The sequence below is a fragment of the Dromiciops gliroides genome, chromosome 6 (genome assembly GCF_019393635.1).
Source record: "Dromiciops gliroides isolate mDroGli1 chromosome 6, mDroGli1.pri, whole genome shotgun sequence".
NCBI lineage: Eukaryota > Metazoa > Chordata > Mammalia > Microbiotheria > Microbiotheriidae > Dromiciops > Dromiciops gliroides.
Genome location: NC_057866.1, coordinates 146,447,142 through 146,463,330, shown reverse-complemented (window position 1 = coordinate 146,463,330; position 16,189 = coordinate 146,447,142).

The following is a 16,189-nucleotide window of genomic DNA, read 5'->3' as shown; positions in this document are numbered from 1 at the left end:
TATGCATTGCAGAGAAAGTGTTGAATTTGCATTTGTAGAGGGTATTTCCTCATTCTGAGAATTTTCCAAACAAGTAAAATCATAAGTCTAGTCCTATACCCTGAAGCAATTTGTGTACATCATCTCATTTAATTCTCACAATTCTAAAGAGTAAGCACTATCATTAGCCCCATTTTAGAGAAGATAAAACCAAGAATTAGAGAGACTAATTGTAGGAGGAAGGAGTCCGACATGTAGAGAGACCCACATGTAGTAAAGGCTATCATTATGTGTAGCTGGAAGGAAAGCAAAATAGATATCATTAAACTCCTTTTTTCCTACCCTTTTTCTAAGAGAGATTTTCATTTTTTTCAAGAGGGGAAGCAGGATATTGGGGCAAGAAGTGACTCTGCTCTCCTCAGAAAGAAAGAGTGACCATATAGGTGACATATTTAGGTTCAATCTAACTTCTCACCATTTTTTTCATTAAATGTGAAAGAAAGGGGACCCTAAGCTCTACACACAAGACTTGAACCCTTTCCTACCAAATACCAATTTCCCAAAGAACACACTGTGAATAGCAAAGAAAATCATTTATCTAATCAGAAATAGAAGTCAGAAAAGGAATAAATAGGATAATATATCCCAAACAATTGAGAGTGAGGGAGCTCTCCCATTGGAGAAGAGAGAACTCAGCTTAATCGAGAGAAGGGTTCTGGATCTCATCTAAGGGGAAATTCCCTAAAGTACTGTGAAATAAACTGAGATTAGGAACATGATGGAAACTGCTCCTCTCACATCATTCAGGAGTCTTTTCCTTCAGCAACCTGAAGTGGGATTGGCCTTTTCCATCTTCCCTCGCAAAACCAGAAGCCAAAAACATCCAAAGCAACTCAACCTTGAAGAGTACTAAAGAGAAATGAAGAAGGCTGGGGTCCTTCTGCTCTCATCCCTTCTTCAGGGCAGTGCAGTAATTTTCACTAATGAGGAGAGTGTCCTATTCCAATGGACTTTGGGAAAAAGGTTACAATAGCAACTTCCCAAGAGCCACATAGCTAACAACTCACTTAAGAGTATATGAATACAAATTTTTTGGATTTTAAATCCAGGTTTTCACCAAATAGGCCATCCTACCTCCATATAAAACTTATTTATAGGCTATGGATCCAATTTCATACTGTTTAAGTTGTATAGAGGATGCTTTTATCAAAGACAATCTATCCTTGTGTGGCTTAATCTTTTCAAGGATTTTAATGGGTAAAGCAGGGCCAGGCAAAGTCATATTGTTATTAGTATCAAGCTTATGAGTACATGCTGCCATCACCAAAATGATTGTTTATTCTTCTTGTTGTATATACTTTAATCTCAAAGAGGACCAGTGACATCCGGAGGCTGATATCTTGATTTGCAAGTTAATTGGATTTAAGTGATATAACTGAGGAAGGAAAACTGCCTTGAAAGTGGTGGGGCTCCAGGTCATGGATCCTCTTAGGAGTGTGTCAGTGCAGGCCTTGGTACTTAGAAAATTACTAGACAAAAGCAGCCTGAAATCCATCTCCAGTCAGTGTTTTCTGTGGTCTTAGATCTATTGCTCTGAAAGGGTGGCTTGATGGCCTCAAGAATGGAGTTCTAGGCCTAGAGTCAGGAAGAACTGAATCCAAATCATGCCTTTACACTTATCTGCTGTGTGACTCAAGGAAGTCACTTAACTTCTATTTGCCTCAGTTTTCTTATCTATAAAATGATGATAATAAAAGCACCTTCCTCCTAAGGTTTTTGTAATGATAAAGCATTAATCACAGTACCTAGCACAGAATAAACACTATATATAAGTTATTGTTATTATTAATACTATTGCCACTTCAAGGCATAGAGCTATCAGTTACTTTAGTTGATACTATTCTTTGCTTTAAAGATAAAACCTGATATAAATGACAAAATTTATTCTTAAACAAAAGAATGTGGCAAAGGGGGAGTGGTAAAAATACTGCAGTAAATCATATCATATTTAAGAGCTCACACTTTTCTAGGCTAGGTGACCTTTTAATGAACATATTTCAGTTTGGCCCCAAACTACCCCTGAAGAATTTCTCCAGAAGAGAATCACTGTTTAATTTGACATATCCATGAGTTTTTTTAAGTGAAGTGGCTCTTAAAGGCTCTTAAAAGAAAATAAAGCTCAGGATCTTCTAACCAAGAACAGCTTGGAAGGTCAGAAGGAGGGAGCTGCTGTGCTAATACAGGAGTTGAGCCCAACCCCACAGTCACCCTGACACAGATCCAGTCCCAGGAAGGCCTAACCAGACAAGCAGACCCCCAGAGCCTCTGAATCAGCTGAAGTGCCAGTATTGTCTGGAACTAAGCTCACAGTCTGGTGAGTGGGCTGCGCCCTAGGCAGGGGCGAGAGTACAGGGGTCTATGCTGCTGCTAAGGCAGAACTTGGATTGAAAATAAAGCTCAGGGGCAATTAGGTGGCACAGTGGTTCAAGTGCTGGCCCTGGAGGCAGGAGGACCTGAGTTCAAATCTGGCCTCAGACACTTAACACTTACTAGCTGTGTGATCCTGGGCAAGTCACTTAACCCCAATTGTCTCACCAAAAAAGAAAGAAAGAAAGAAAGAAAGAAAGAAAGAAAGAAAGAAAGAAAGAAAGAAAGAAAGAAAGAAAGAAAGAAAGAAAGAAAGAAAGAAAGAAAGAAAGAAAGAAAGAGAAAATAAAGCAATAAAGCTCAGGGGCAGCTAGGTAGCTCAGTGCATAAAGCACCGGCCCTGGATTCAGGAGGACCTGAGTTTAAATCTGCCCTCAGACACAATACTTACTAGCTTTGTGACTCTGGGTAAGTCATTTAACCCTCATTGCCCTGCAAAAGAAAAAAAAAGAACAAAAACAAGAAGATAAAGCTGAGAGGTCTTAGCTTTAACTTAGCTGGTTAATGAGCTACCAAGATACCAGCCAGTTGTGTAACCAACCTATGTCAGCCATGATTTGTGGAGCTGTATTCTTTAGCTCTCTTGAAATCCATTTATTCAATTGATTAATCAGAACATGAAACTCACAATGCTACACACTTGACATTTGTAACTTAAACTGAATTTTGATCATATCTTTCCATATATTTCCTGCTACCGCTACCACCTCAACTTCAATGTATACCTAAATTAGCTTATTATTTCAACACCAAATTGGCATTTCCTTTATTATTTTTGTCAGAATCACCATCATTGGTAAGCTTTGTGGTTATCTTTGAAAATTCTTTCTACTTCCACTTCTTATATGTAATCAGTTATCTTCCTCATAGATCTGTTTCTAATATCTTGTGAGTCTGTTTCCCACCTTTGTTCTCATGTTGTCATACAATCATAGACTGAGAATTAGGAGGGACTGACTGACTCCAACCCAATCATTTTCCGATTGATGAAACTGAAGGAGATACAGGTCTTCCTTTACACCCTGATCAGTAGCCTATCCACTACTTTGTGATACTCTTTCATTATATATGTGAAAGCAGAATCAGAGATGGCAGTCTATATATAGAATAACAGAGTTTATACATGGCAGTGGCAGAGATGGGATTTAAACAGAAATACACTGATGTTATTACCTTAACAGAATTTCCTACCTCTCTTCTCAACTTCTATTAATCTATCATATCATTGATGCAATGATTTTCTATTGCATAGCACTAGTCATTTCATTCCTCAATTCAAAACTTTATGAGGGCTTTCTATTTCTTGTTATTCAATTGTTTCAGTCATGTCTAGCTCTTCATGACCCTAGGTGGGGTTTTCTTGACAAAAATACTGTAATGATTTGTCATTTCCTTCTTCACCTCATTTTACAGTTGAGGAAACTGAGGCAAACAGGTGTGAGTGACTTACTCAGGATCTCACAGCTAGTATCTGAGGCTGAATTTGAACTTCTTGACAACCAGTTGGCTCAGCCATAGAGTGACAGGCAGGAAAACTCATCTCCCTGAGTTCCAATCTGACCTTAAATGCCTTTGCTCTGTCTCATATTTAGGGTATGCTATGACTACCATTCTATATCTTAAACTCCTTGACAACTCAAATGCTATATTTTCCATTTAATCTTCCCTGATTTTTCCAGTCAGTAATAATCTTTTTTGGCTTGGACCCCACATGGCATTTTATTATTATACTATATTTAATTGTATATGTGATAAAAATCCCTTTTGGTTTAAAATTAAATACTTAATTATTTAAGAAATTAATAGAAATAACATATTTCTTATTGTTGATATTTTATCTGCTTTAAATATACATGTAGCTAATCCATTCAGATTTAATATGATTAGGCATTTCTCTTTTGAGTCTAAATGTTTTTCTTGTTTTTTTTTTCCCCCCATGGATTTATTCCTTCCTTCCTTTAAAGACAATTATTGAATGAATGGAAAATTATTTGTTATGGACTTAGTATGTGCCAAAGATTAGATTAAGTTTTGAAGATACAAAAATAAAGACAGTCCCTCACCTCAAATACTTTGTATTTGAATAGGAGAAACTACACACACAAAGGGATATTGTGGCAAGAGAGGAACACTTTACTCTGGAGAAGTAAAGGGGCAGTGACTGTGGCCATTGACACATCCCCTTCCAGGGAAATATCAGAGTTCATTTTGTTATGATTCATAGTTCCGAATTATGGCAACATGGCATTAGGGGAGGAAGGGAAGATGAAGCAGGAGAGTGAAATGATCCCATTCTGGGAATTTCCTGAAAGAGTATTTTGGGGGAAGATATCATGTATTAGAAAAGGAAGACCACAGAGCAGAAGTTCCTCTAGGCATTGTCTCTGTTATGGGAAAGGATGTGGTTAGTGAGAGGAGTTGACTAAAAAGGAGAGATTATAGTACAGGTAAGGTTACCTGTATAAGGAAATATAAAAGGAGGATGCTTGGCCATAGAACAATCTTAATTCTAAATGATGTCTTTGTTACAGTGTCAATGACATATGTCCTGGTGGGTCACATATTCCCTGCTATTTGCTGCTGTTCATGACTTTTGTAATTGACATAATTTCCTAATCCCCATTTTTTTTTGTTTTGTTGTTTTAGTGAGGCAGTTGGGGTTAAGTGACTTGCCCAGAGTCACACAGCTAGCAAGTGTTAAGGATCTGAGACCAGATTTGAACTCAGGTACTCCTGAATCCAGGGCTGGTGCTCTATCCACTTCACCTCCTAGTCCCCATTTTAATTCAAAGCACCCTTTTCAAACTGTAAGAATGGGGGTGGGAGGAGGGAAGGGAGGGTGGGAGAAAAATTTGAAACAAAAAATCCTGTGAAAACAGATGTTGAAAACTACCTTTACATGTAACTGGAAAATTATAAAATACTTTTATGCATAAAAAGTGTCAAGATAAGATAGAAAACACCCTCAATTTGCTCTGGTACCTTAAATAGCTACTAACATTTTTTATTAATTGAATCAAACAATCAGAACTGAGTGGAGGAGACACTGTATATCTATTGATTCAATCAAAATCATTGAGTGAAAAACTGTGCCACCCTCTGTACTTTGTTTAAAAGGGAGGCGGTATCTCAGAATTGGAGAATACATAAGCATTTGTATTTCTGTGGTTTGGAATAAGCATGGAACAAAGAGAGGAAAAATATGAAATAAAGGGAAGACATAACTGTGGTAGAGAAGGAAGAGATATCTGAAAATATTCTTCTTAGCTCTGTGAACCTTAGTGAGTAGAAGATGCAAACCAAAGGAAGTCCAAAGAAAAGGTCAGCTCTTTGTACCAACTTTTTCTCCTCAATCTGACAGGCATTGTCCTGTCTATCCACATAAAATCATCTACTGTTTTGTTGTCCAAATATTTCCAGTAAACTGATTTTTGCCTCAACCACAAAGAGGCCAGGGGTTAATTAGAGAAAGATATAAATGTAAGGTTAAAAAAAGAACGTAACCTCTACCTCAGTGTAATATATATATATATATATATATATATATATATATATATATATATTTCCTAAGTGAGGGCTAAGGCAATTCTGAATGAATTCAGAACTATTCATCTTAAATAAACTCCCTAAAGCTGAAAGAAAGAAAATTAAGTGGGGTATAAAGGCCATTAGAATGACCCCTAATCCTGAAATGAGTTAATGTAAAGGTGTTAAAAAGGATTATTGTGCCAGTCAAAAGTTAATAAAAGAGGCAAAATGGACCAATGGCTAAAGTGCTAACTTCAGATTTAGGAATCTTAGGCAAGTCACAAGACCTCTTACTGTCTCCCAGAGAATCTCTAATGACTGTAATCATTACAGGTAGCTTCCACACCAGGAATTCCATACACAATTCAAATTACTAATGGACCAAAAACCAAACAAATTTTAAAAACAAGTTAAAGCATACTCTACATAGAAATGAAATTTATCTTGTTTTAGTTCAAAATTAATCAGAAAACACTCTATTTTATGGGGACACTCTATTTTATGTTGATGTTGTCATCTCAGTTGCGTCCAACAATTTGTGACCCCATATGGGGTTTTCTTGGCAATGACATTGGAGTGGTTTGGCATTTCTTTCTTCAGTGCATTTCACAGGCAAGGAACTAAGGAAAACAGGGTTAAGTTACTTGCCCAGGGTCACACAGCTACTAAGTATCCCGAAACCAGATTTGAACTCCAGAAGAGAAGTCTTCCTGACTCCAGGGCTGGTGTTCTATCTACTATGCCACTTAGTACTAGAATTTATTAAATGCATATTCTGCACTAGGGACAGTACTAAATGTTTTTTGTTTGTTTGTTTTGGCTTGTTTTGTTTGTTTTTGTTTTTATAAATATTATCTCATTTGATCCTGAAAATAGCTTTGGGAAGTAGGTGTTATTTCGATTTTACAGTTTTATAAAATAAGGCAAACAGAGGTTAAGCAAATTGTCTAGGGTCACGCAGCTACTAAGTGTGTGAGAATGGACTTTATCTCAGATCTTCCTGACTCTAGCTCCAGTGTTCTAGTCGCTGTGCCACCTAGCTGCTTCAAGGCATTATGACATACCCCTTGATGCATACCAAAATACTTGATACATGATCCCTTACAGAAAGAGTGTAGAAAAAGATCATGAAAGGAGAATCACCACACAAATAAGAGCCAATGTTTATATACCATATACTATGTGCCAGGAACTGTGCTAAATATTTTGCAATTATTATCTCCGTTGATCCTCACAATAATCCTGGGAGGTAAGTGCTATTATTTATCTCCATATTATGAATGAGGAAACAGGCAAATGGGCTAAGTGACTTTTCCAAAGTAACATAGCTAGTAACTGTCTGAAGCTGGATTTGAACTCAGGACTTCATGATTTCAGGCCTGGTGCTATATCTGCTATGTCACCTAGTTGCCCATACCGGGGAAAAACAGCACCAACCATTATAGTTTATTTATTTATTTTACTATCAGATTGTCTAAGAAAGAAATCTGATTAAATATGAGGGATTTAGTACTGTTTAATAGTACTACTATTTAATAGAGCTATTCAGTGAGAAAATGGCCAAGCATGTCAGTAACATCAATATAGTCACATATATAAGGTGAGTTTTCTTGAGTCCTTAGTTCCTAGATAAGAGCATCTAAAAAATCATGATTAATTAATTAGTTGCAAAAATTATAGCAATATTGATTGTATCATAACAACTAAAAACTGGGTTTGGATTTGCTTTTTGAAGTACAATGAATATAATTAGAGGACAAGTGAACCTTTTGGGAAATGACCTCTATCTTAAGTTTCTCTAGAAATAAATCTTGTTGATTTCTTCCCATTTTTTTTCCCTTGCTTTGCACAGAATCTTATTTGACAGAAGGAGCTCAGAGTAAAAAAAAAAAAGGAAAGGAAGGAAGGAAGGAAGGAAGGAAGGAAGGAAGGAAGGAAGGAAGGAAGGAAGGAAGAAAGGAAGGAAGAAAGAAAGAAGGAAAGAAAGAAAGAAAGAAGGAAAGAAAGAAAGAAAGAAAGAAAGAAAGAAAGAAAGAAAGAAAGAAAGAAAGAAAGAAAGAAAGAAAGAAAGAAAGAAAAAAATTTTTTGAGTGTTTAAAATGCCAGGAGTTTTAGTTAGTTTAACATTTTCATTGCACTTAAATGAAAAGTGAGAAATCTTCCCATGACACCTGGGATTCCATTTGATATACTGAAAAAAAAAAAAAAAGATCATTGTTGTTGGTGAAAAAGAAATAATTCCAGTCGTTCAACTTGATGTTGAATTGCAGATGCAGTGAAACCCATTTATATTCTATTTTCTCATTTTAGACATTTCAATGTCTTTGTTTCTAGCATACTGACACAAATGATTTCATTAGTAAGAAAAGTTGATGGGAATTACTAAATCAAAGCAAATCATCTCAATAGGTGTTAAAGTTACTTTGTTACAAATAAAGCTCATTATTTGTACAGTATTTCCTATGGTCAATGGGGGAATTGAAAGATGCTTACTTGTATGTGGCCATTTTATGATATGAAAATTGAATTAAATCTAAAATCCCTATTCAAAACTAATTCTTATTGTAATAGATTAGACTCCATTTACTAAATATCTGTGAGCACAACTAGCATGATGGTTTTGGTGCAAACAACAGATTCATTCAGTCACCAAAATGGGCAGTTTAGCCTATCAACAAAACTGATTAAATGTATACTCACAATAATGAATGAGGGAGCAGCTAGGTGGTGCAGTGGATAAAGCACTCAGGAGGACCTGAGGTCAAATTCAGCCTCAGCAGTTGATACTTGCTAGCTGTGTGACCCTGGGCAAGTCACCTAACCCCCATTGCCCTGCAAAACAAACAAACAAAACCTAACGGATGAGAGGTTTCATATTTGTTATGAGACTACATTTTGAAGTGCCCAAATCATAGGATTAAATACTTATATACCCAAAGCTATGCCTGTATCTATATTGTATTTAAATCTATGTATTTATGCCTGGGCAGCTAGGTTGCACAGTGGATAGAGTGTTGGGACTGGAGTTAGGAAGACTCAACTTTGTGAGTTCACATATGGCTGCAAACATTTACTAGCTGTGTGAGTCTGAGCAAGTTACTTCATTTCCTTATCTGTAATTGGTTTAGCCAAACTAATTGTGAATAACCATTTGTATTTCAATAATGCTTTAAGGTTTATTCAACTAAAAGACCATGACTTCATCAAGGAGTAAATAACACATACACAAATACAGCAACAACCTTCATGATTCCTTCCATTTAATAAGTAAGCATTTTTGCAAGTGAAAGGAATAGAAGGATAGAGAAAACCATGAAAGGAAGAGAATAAAGTTTGGGGGGGGATATTTCTTGATGGAATAACTTTATTTTTGTCTCATTCTCACAATTAGGAGTATTAACTCATTCTTTGATGACATTCCTTGAAGTCTTCTAATGTAAGAGCAAATAGATTGCTAATAGCAATACTGTATATCTTAACATAAGAGTTTGTTAAGGGGATTTCCCCTGAACAACTTCTTGAGATATAAAAGACTTCTGTGAAAGGCCTTCTAACTCTTGACTACCCTGAAGAATCACTAGTATAATAAAGCTTAAGTTGAAGGGGAGGGGAGGAGGGGGGAAGGAAAGGAGGGGAGTTCCATAACAATTGCATTATTGATATTAACATGGGGTATACACACTTCTCCTTAAAGCACTGGTTAACAAGTTGGGGATGAATGGAAGGTCACTGTATTCTCTGAACTAGCTAAGAAGTAAGTTAGATGGGAAAAGTACCAACTAAATTCTCATCTTTATGGAGTCCCTATAAGCTATTCATAGAACAGAAGAATAGAGTTATTTTTGTTTGTTTGTTTTTAATAAAAAGGAAATAATAGATTGCATCTATAATATACTGGACTCACATTTATTAAAACCCTACTACTTACCAGACTCTGTTACTGGCACACTTCCTCACTAATTAATAGGTTATATATGCCAAGTACAGTTTGGGGAGCCCCCTGCTTTGAATATGCATACATTTTAGCAGAGAAGAGAACTAGGCAGACAGATAGATAGATAGATAGATAGATAGATAGATAGATAGATAGATAGATAGATAGATAGATAGATCTATGAGGCCTACAAAAAGAAATACTAGAGAATGAAGCAGGCTGAGAAAAAACTCAAGCAGCTATGTGCTAGACAGTGAGGTATTTAAGTGGCACAGTGGATAGAGCACTAGGTAAGGAATTAGGAAGACCTGAGTTCAAATTCAGCCTTAGTCACTTAATAGTTGTGTGGCACTGGGCAAGTCACTTAACCAATATTTATTTCATTTTTGTCATGTTTAAAATATGTATAATAATAATATGTACCTCTCAAGGTTGTTGTGAGGATTAAGTGAAATAATATTTATGAAGTATTTAGAATAGTGTCTGGTACGTAGTAGGTGCTTAATAAATGCTTATTTCCTTTCTTCCACCCTTCTCTCCTCAATCTTTCTTTCCAGGCTGAGACTGAATACCAAGTTTACCTGAAGAGCTAAAAAGATTCTAAAGTCAAAGAAACTACTTTGAGATTACGTTTCGTGACATTATTACTTTGTGTTCTGAACTCCTCAGTTCATGTTACAGAAATTACATTCAGAAATGCTCTGGGTTGCTGTAGAAATTGCAAGATTGAGGTAGAGAAGGAAAGCTTGAAGATATATATCCTCTGGATTCAATTCAAGAAGAAAAGGAAAGAAATCCTATAGACTTTTATCTGTGATATCCATCTAGAAATTAGAAAAAACTACTGCATTTATGAATAGAAAAAAGGAAATAAGCTTGTATTACATAAGTTGGCAGATCAGTCATCCTGTAGAATGTGGCTTTCTATAGACTATTTGGTGTTATACATTATATGTTTTTGGAAACTAGAGAATTCATCTTCATATAGAAACTCTAAGCTCTTCCATAGATTTAATATCCTTATATCATTACATAATTCACTTAATGAGGACATATTTTCTGAACCTTTTAGTTGTTAAGCAGAATAGTCTCACAAATTAGATGTCCTCAATACATTAGAAATTTCCTTATAAGAAAGAAAAGACACATCAAGCATTCTGGTACAATCCTATCTAACAGGAGGGGAGAGAATGAATAAGCATTTATGTAGCACCTACTGTGTATCAGGCATTGTACCATATGCTTTGTACAATTATTCTTTCATTTGATATTCACAACATTGTGTGGTAGGCGCTATTATTATCTCCATTTTACATTTGAGGAAAATGAGTTAGACAGAAGTTAAGTGACTTGCCCATGGTTACACAGCTAGCAATTGTCTGAGGACATATTTGAAGTTACATCTTCCTGACGAGAGGCCCACCTCTCTATCTACTGTACCTCACCTAGGCTAGCAGATCTCTTGAGTTTAGGAGTCCCAAATTTCACTGTGCTATGCTGATTGGTAGTCTACACTAAATTTGGCATTGACATATTGCTTTCCTGGCAGGAGGGGCACCAGATTTCCTAATTAGGGACGAATTAGTCCAGTTGGAAATAAAGCAGATATGTAGTTGGAGCAGGCATGAGCAGATCCTACATATTCAGTTTAGGTTAAATGGGAAGCTCTCATCTTTAAAATGAGGGAAAGGAAAGAAGGAAGGAAGGAAAGAAGAAAAAAGAAAAAGTTAAATATTGTATACAATTCAATGTAGCTTTATTATGTAAATGTCAATAAAACCCTGAGTAGTACAAAGATATCCTTAATAGTTCTATGTAATCTTCTGAGTTGTCTTTTATGAAACAGAAACATCTGACAGAATTGTAAATACCAGGCTAAATTTATTACTTAGATGATTGTCAATTGAAAATAACACATATACATAGGCATGTGTTTGTATACATGCATGAATATACTATGTGTGTATTATGTATATGTCTTTCTGCATGTATATATATACATTGTATGTGCATATTTTATCAGTGTTGTTTATAATATATAATTTGTGTGGCATATATCAAATAGGTCATATATAAATAGTATACAAGGTTTTCTTATATGTATTTATGTATGTATATGCACATATAATCTTGAATCTATCCAGTGCTTGTACCTGTCTTTAATATAGATTTAATGAAGATACTAGATAGATACAAGATTTTATATGTGTGTGTGTGTGTGTATACACATATAACATGATATGGATGGTACCTATGTTAACAATAGATGCAAATATTAGGTAAATACATATTCTGTGTATATATATATATGGACACACATATGTGCATGTAAATACATATATTTGTACATTTACATGTATATATGTGTGTATATAAATATATGTGTGTGCATATCTCTATCTCTATCTCAATCTATGTATCTGTATATCAAGATCATCTTGAGCAAGAAGACACTAGCAGCTAGGGGAGCCAACACAGGCTTTTTGTAAAAGGCAACACATGAGCTGAGCTTTTAAGGAAACCTCAGTTCTCTGAGCTAGAAATGAAAAGGGACAATGAGATTGCATTCCAAGTAGGGACACAACTTTTGCAAAGACAAAGGGGTATAAGTGAGGAAAAAATAGGATAATTAAGGGTGGTAATATGCAACAAGACTAAAGGGATGGGGTATATTGGAAGTCAATATAATATGTTGAACAGAGGCTGGAAGATGATTGACTAGTTCTTTATGTGAGGGGAAGGGGAACAAAACAAACAAACAAAAAGACTTGGTTCAAGAGGAGAGATATGAAGCAAGTAGACTAATTACAAGGTTATTATAATATTCCAAGCAAAAGGTGATGAGGACCTTAATTAGTATGGTGGGCATGTGAATAAGGCGAATGAAATAGATTCAGAACATATCAGTTCAGGTAACAACTCCTCCTGGTAGCCTTCCCTGGTTCATTTGTTGCTGTCAGTGCTAAATTTACCTTGAACTATACTATTTCTATGTATGTATTTGGTTCCTTCAGCAGAATGATTGTTCCCTTAGGGCAAGATTGGCTTTATTTTTGACTTTGCTAACAGCAGGCTCTTAATAAATGCTTGAAGAGTTAAATCAAAGTGAGGGATCAAAAAGAAAGAAAGATTTTATTTTAAATCCTAAAACTCATACTTTTAACACTAAAGTTAATAAATGAATCTATTTTAAAATAATACCAGATCAAGTTGAATATTTAGGCAGCTGTGAGTGAAAACTTGTAGCTTTCATCTCTATGATTCAAGTCATATTTTCTGCCTCTGAAGTTATAAAAGTCAAGAAATTTATGAAATAATTGACAAGAAAACACTTTAAAGTCAAGTTGACTTTCTGAAAAACAAATATCTATATCATTATTATTGACATCAATGTAGATATATTAGATCAGGTACCATGGCTTTAATCTTTAAAACATTCTTCCCTTGAGGTGTAGGTGTACCATGTTTGTCAAGTACATTCCAATTAACTTTTTTTTTGGCCTACAAACTAAAGCTCTGGAGAACTGAACCAAATATATTCAGCCTCTGGAGTCTGTCATCATTTTTTTTAAAGTTAGGGTTTTTTTATTTAATCAATCAATCTTGTGTCATGTTCATCAATTTGTACAAGTTAAAACAGCTAACAGAACAGAACTCAGGAGAAAAAAAAAAGTAACGATGATAGGAATAGTTTTATAGCCCCTTAGGGTGGGGGATGGGGGAAGGAGAAGTTGGGGAGATGGTCCAAAGGAAGCTTTGTTTTCATTAATGGAATTTCATTACCCTTGGGGAATTTATCCTATTTGGTCCAGATGACACAAAACTTAGAGAGAATTGTAACACACTCCATGAAGAGTCTCCATCCAAAATATTCTTGGCAGAGTATAAAATTGAGCTGAATTTAATAAAGTGAAATGTAATAGGGATAAATCAGGTAGGAGTCAGGAAGACCTGAGTTCAAAGCTAGCCTCAAACACTTAATAGCTGTATCACCCTGGCCAAATCAGTTATCCTTGTTTGTCTCAGTTTTCTCATCTGTAAAATGATCCAGAGGAATTAATAACAAAACTCTCCAATATCTTTGCCAAGAAAACCCCAAATGAGGTCGCAAAATGTCAGACATGACTGAATTGACTGAACAGCCAACCTCAACAGGGATAACTCTAAAGCTTTCAACTTCTAGATTAACATTTCCTATTCCTTGAATTAATCTTCAAGTGGCATCATTTTGAGGCTCTTCATCATTTTCCTTTCCTTCTTTGGGACATTCCTCTGCTTATCTATGTCCTTAAAATGTGGTGCCCAGAACGGAATACAAAAATGCTTTAGATGTGGTCTGGCCAGAGGAAAGTACAATGGGACTATTATCTCCTTATTCTTGGATGATGTGCCTTTTTTTTTTTTTTTTTTTTTTTTTTTTTTTTGGGGGGCAATGGGAGTTAAGTAACTTGCCCAGGGTCACACAGGTAGTAAGTATCAAGTGTTTGAGGTCAGATTTGAACTCAGGTCCTCCTGAATCCAGGGCCGGTGCTTTATCCACTGCTCCACCTAGCTGCCCCAATATGCACTTTTAATGTAGGCCAACTTCATGTGTGCTTTCTGAGTTGCTGTTTCAGTGTTGACTCATATTGAGCTACCATAGCTCCTTCCTGGGTTCTGGGCTGAATTCTGCTTACTTGCTGTGTGGGCATGAAATTCTTCGAGGCTCACTAGCAGCTCAGATTTAGTACTCTGTCCTACAAATGGGGGTGGGAAAAGGGAACTGGAGCTTTAGACTGGTGAAGTTACTTCCAACTTCCATAAAAGGGCTACATTTCAGTTAGACTATGCCACAAAATAGGGGTTTTTTTGTTTTTTGGGGTTTTTTTACTACTCTGTTAAGACTCCTGCCATTTTAGAGGTTTTGTTTCTCAGGTTTTAAAAAGAACCTCAAATCTGAGAATTCCTGTTTTCTGTCCTCAGCAGCTATATTAGGGATTCCCCTATTTATATTCCCCTTATTTATATTATATATATATATATATATATATATATTTATAAATATGACTATTTCCCCAAAGCCACCCACCCCTTTCCCAAACCTCAACTTTCAGTGCACATTGTTAATCAAATTATAATCCTAGGAAGGAAACTTCTTCAAAGCATAGAAACCAAGGTCTTTGACTATAATGGGAAAGGCTTCAAACAACTACCAATTCCTATGTGACATCACCAGGAGGCCTTTCCTGCTCCCAAAGAAAATTCTTCCTCAAGCATTCCCTCACTATTAAACATTTGTTTATTTTCAGGGTGAGGCAATTGGGGTTAAGTGACTTGCCCAGGGTCACACAGCTAGTAAGTGTTAAGTGTCTGAGGCTGGATATATACTCATATCCTCCTGACTCCAGGGCCAGTGCTCTACCCACTGTGCCACCTAACTACCCTAAGAAACCTTTCTTTATAGAAGTACCAGATAAGGTTTCTGAAATACTGCATATAATTTGGGACTTGGTTGCTTTTAGTTTTGCTAACCTGGTCTTGTTTTTCCTTCTCTTTTGTATTTAGTGTTGTAAAAGATGGGTTTCTAGAAGTGGGTGGAAGGAAGGGCATATTGGAGAATATAAATGATACATATGATGAATATAGTGCTGACTTCTATTTCTGTCTTGCTTTGTGACCTTGATTGGTTCCCTTTTCTCCTCTAATCCTCCATTTCCTTCTCTAATTAAATGGCCCCACCTCTTTCCACAGATGTTATATGACTCCTAATAGGTCTCTTAGCTTCCAAGACCTCCCTTCTCTTGATGATTTTCCAAGAGTTTTTTGCTAAGGCCTAAGTATGACCATGTATACCTCCCTGCTCAACATACTTCAGTTATTCCCTATTGCCTCTAGAATAAAACACATTCATCAACCTGACATTTAACATCCATTCCCCAATGCCATAAATACATCTTCACTATCTTGTTCTAATCTACCTTTTCAAACTTACTTCTTGTTATTGTGCATCTCACTCACTTTTCATTCTGACCAAATTATTCTGCTACATTCTCTATAAATTTGGAATATTAGGGTTTGTCTTTGTACCTTTCTAGCAATGTTTTCTTCTCCGCTCTCCTTTCTAGCTTTCCTCTCAAGACTCAGAGATGGTGGGGCAGCTAGGTGGCACAGTGAATAGAGCACCGGCTCTGGAGTCAAGAGGACCTGAGTTCAAATCTGTCCTCAGACACTTGACACTTACTAGCTGTGTGACCTTGGGCAAGTCACTTAACCCCAATTGCCTCATCAAAAATAAAATAAAATAAAAAGGCTCAGAGAGGGTGTCATTTCCTACAGGGGTTT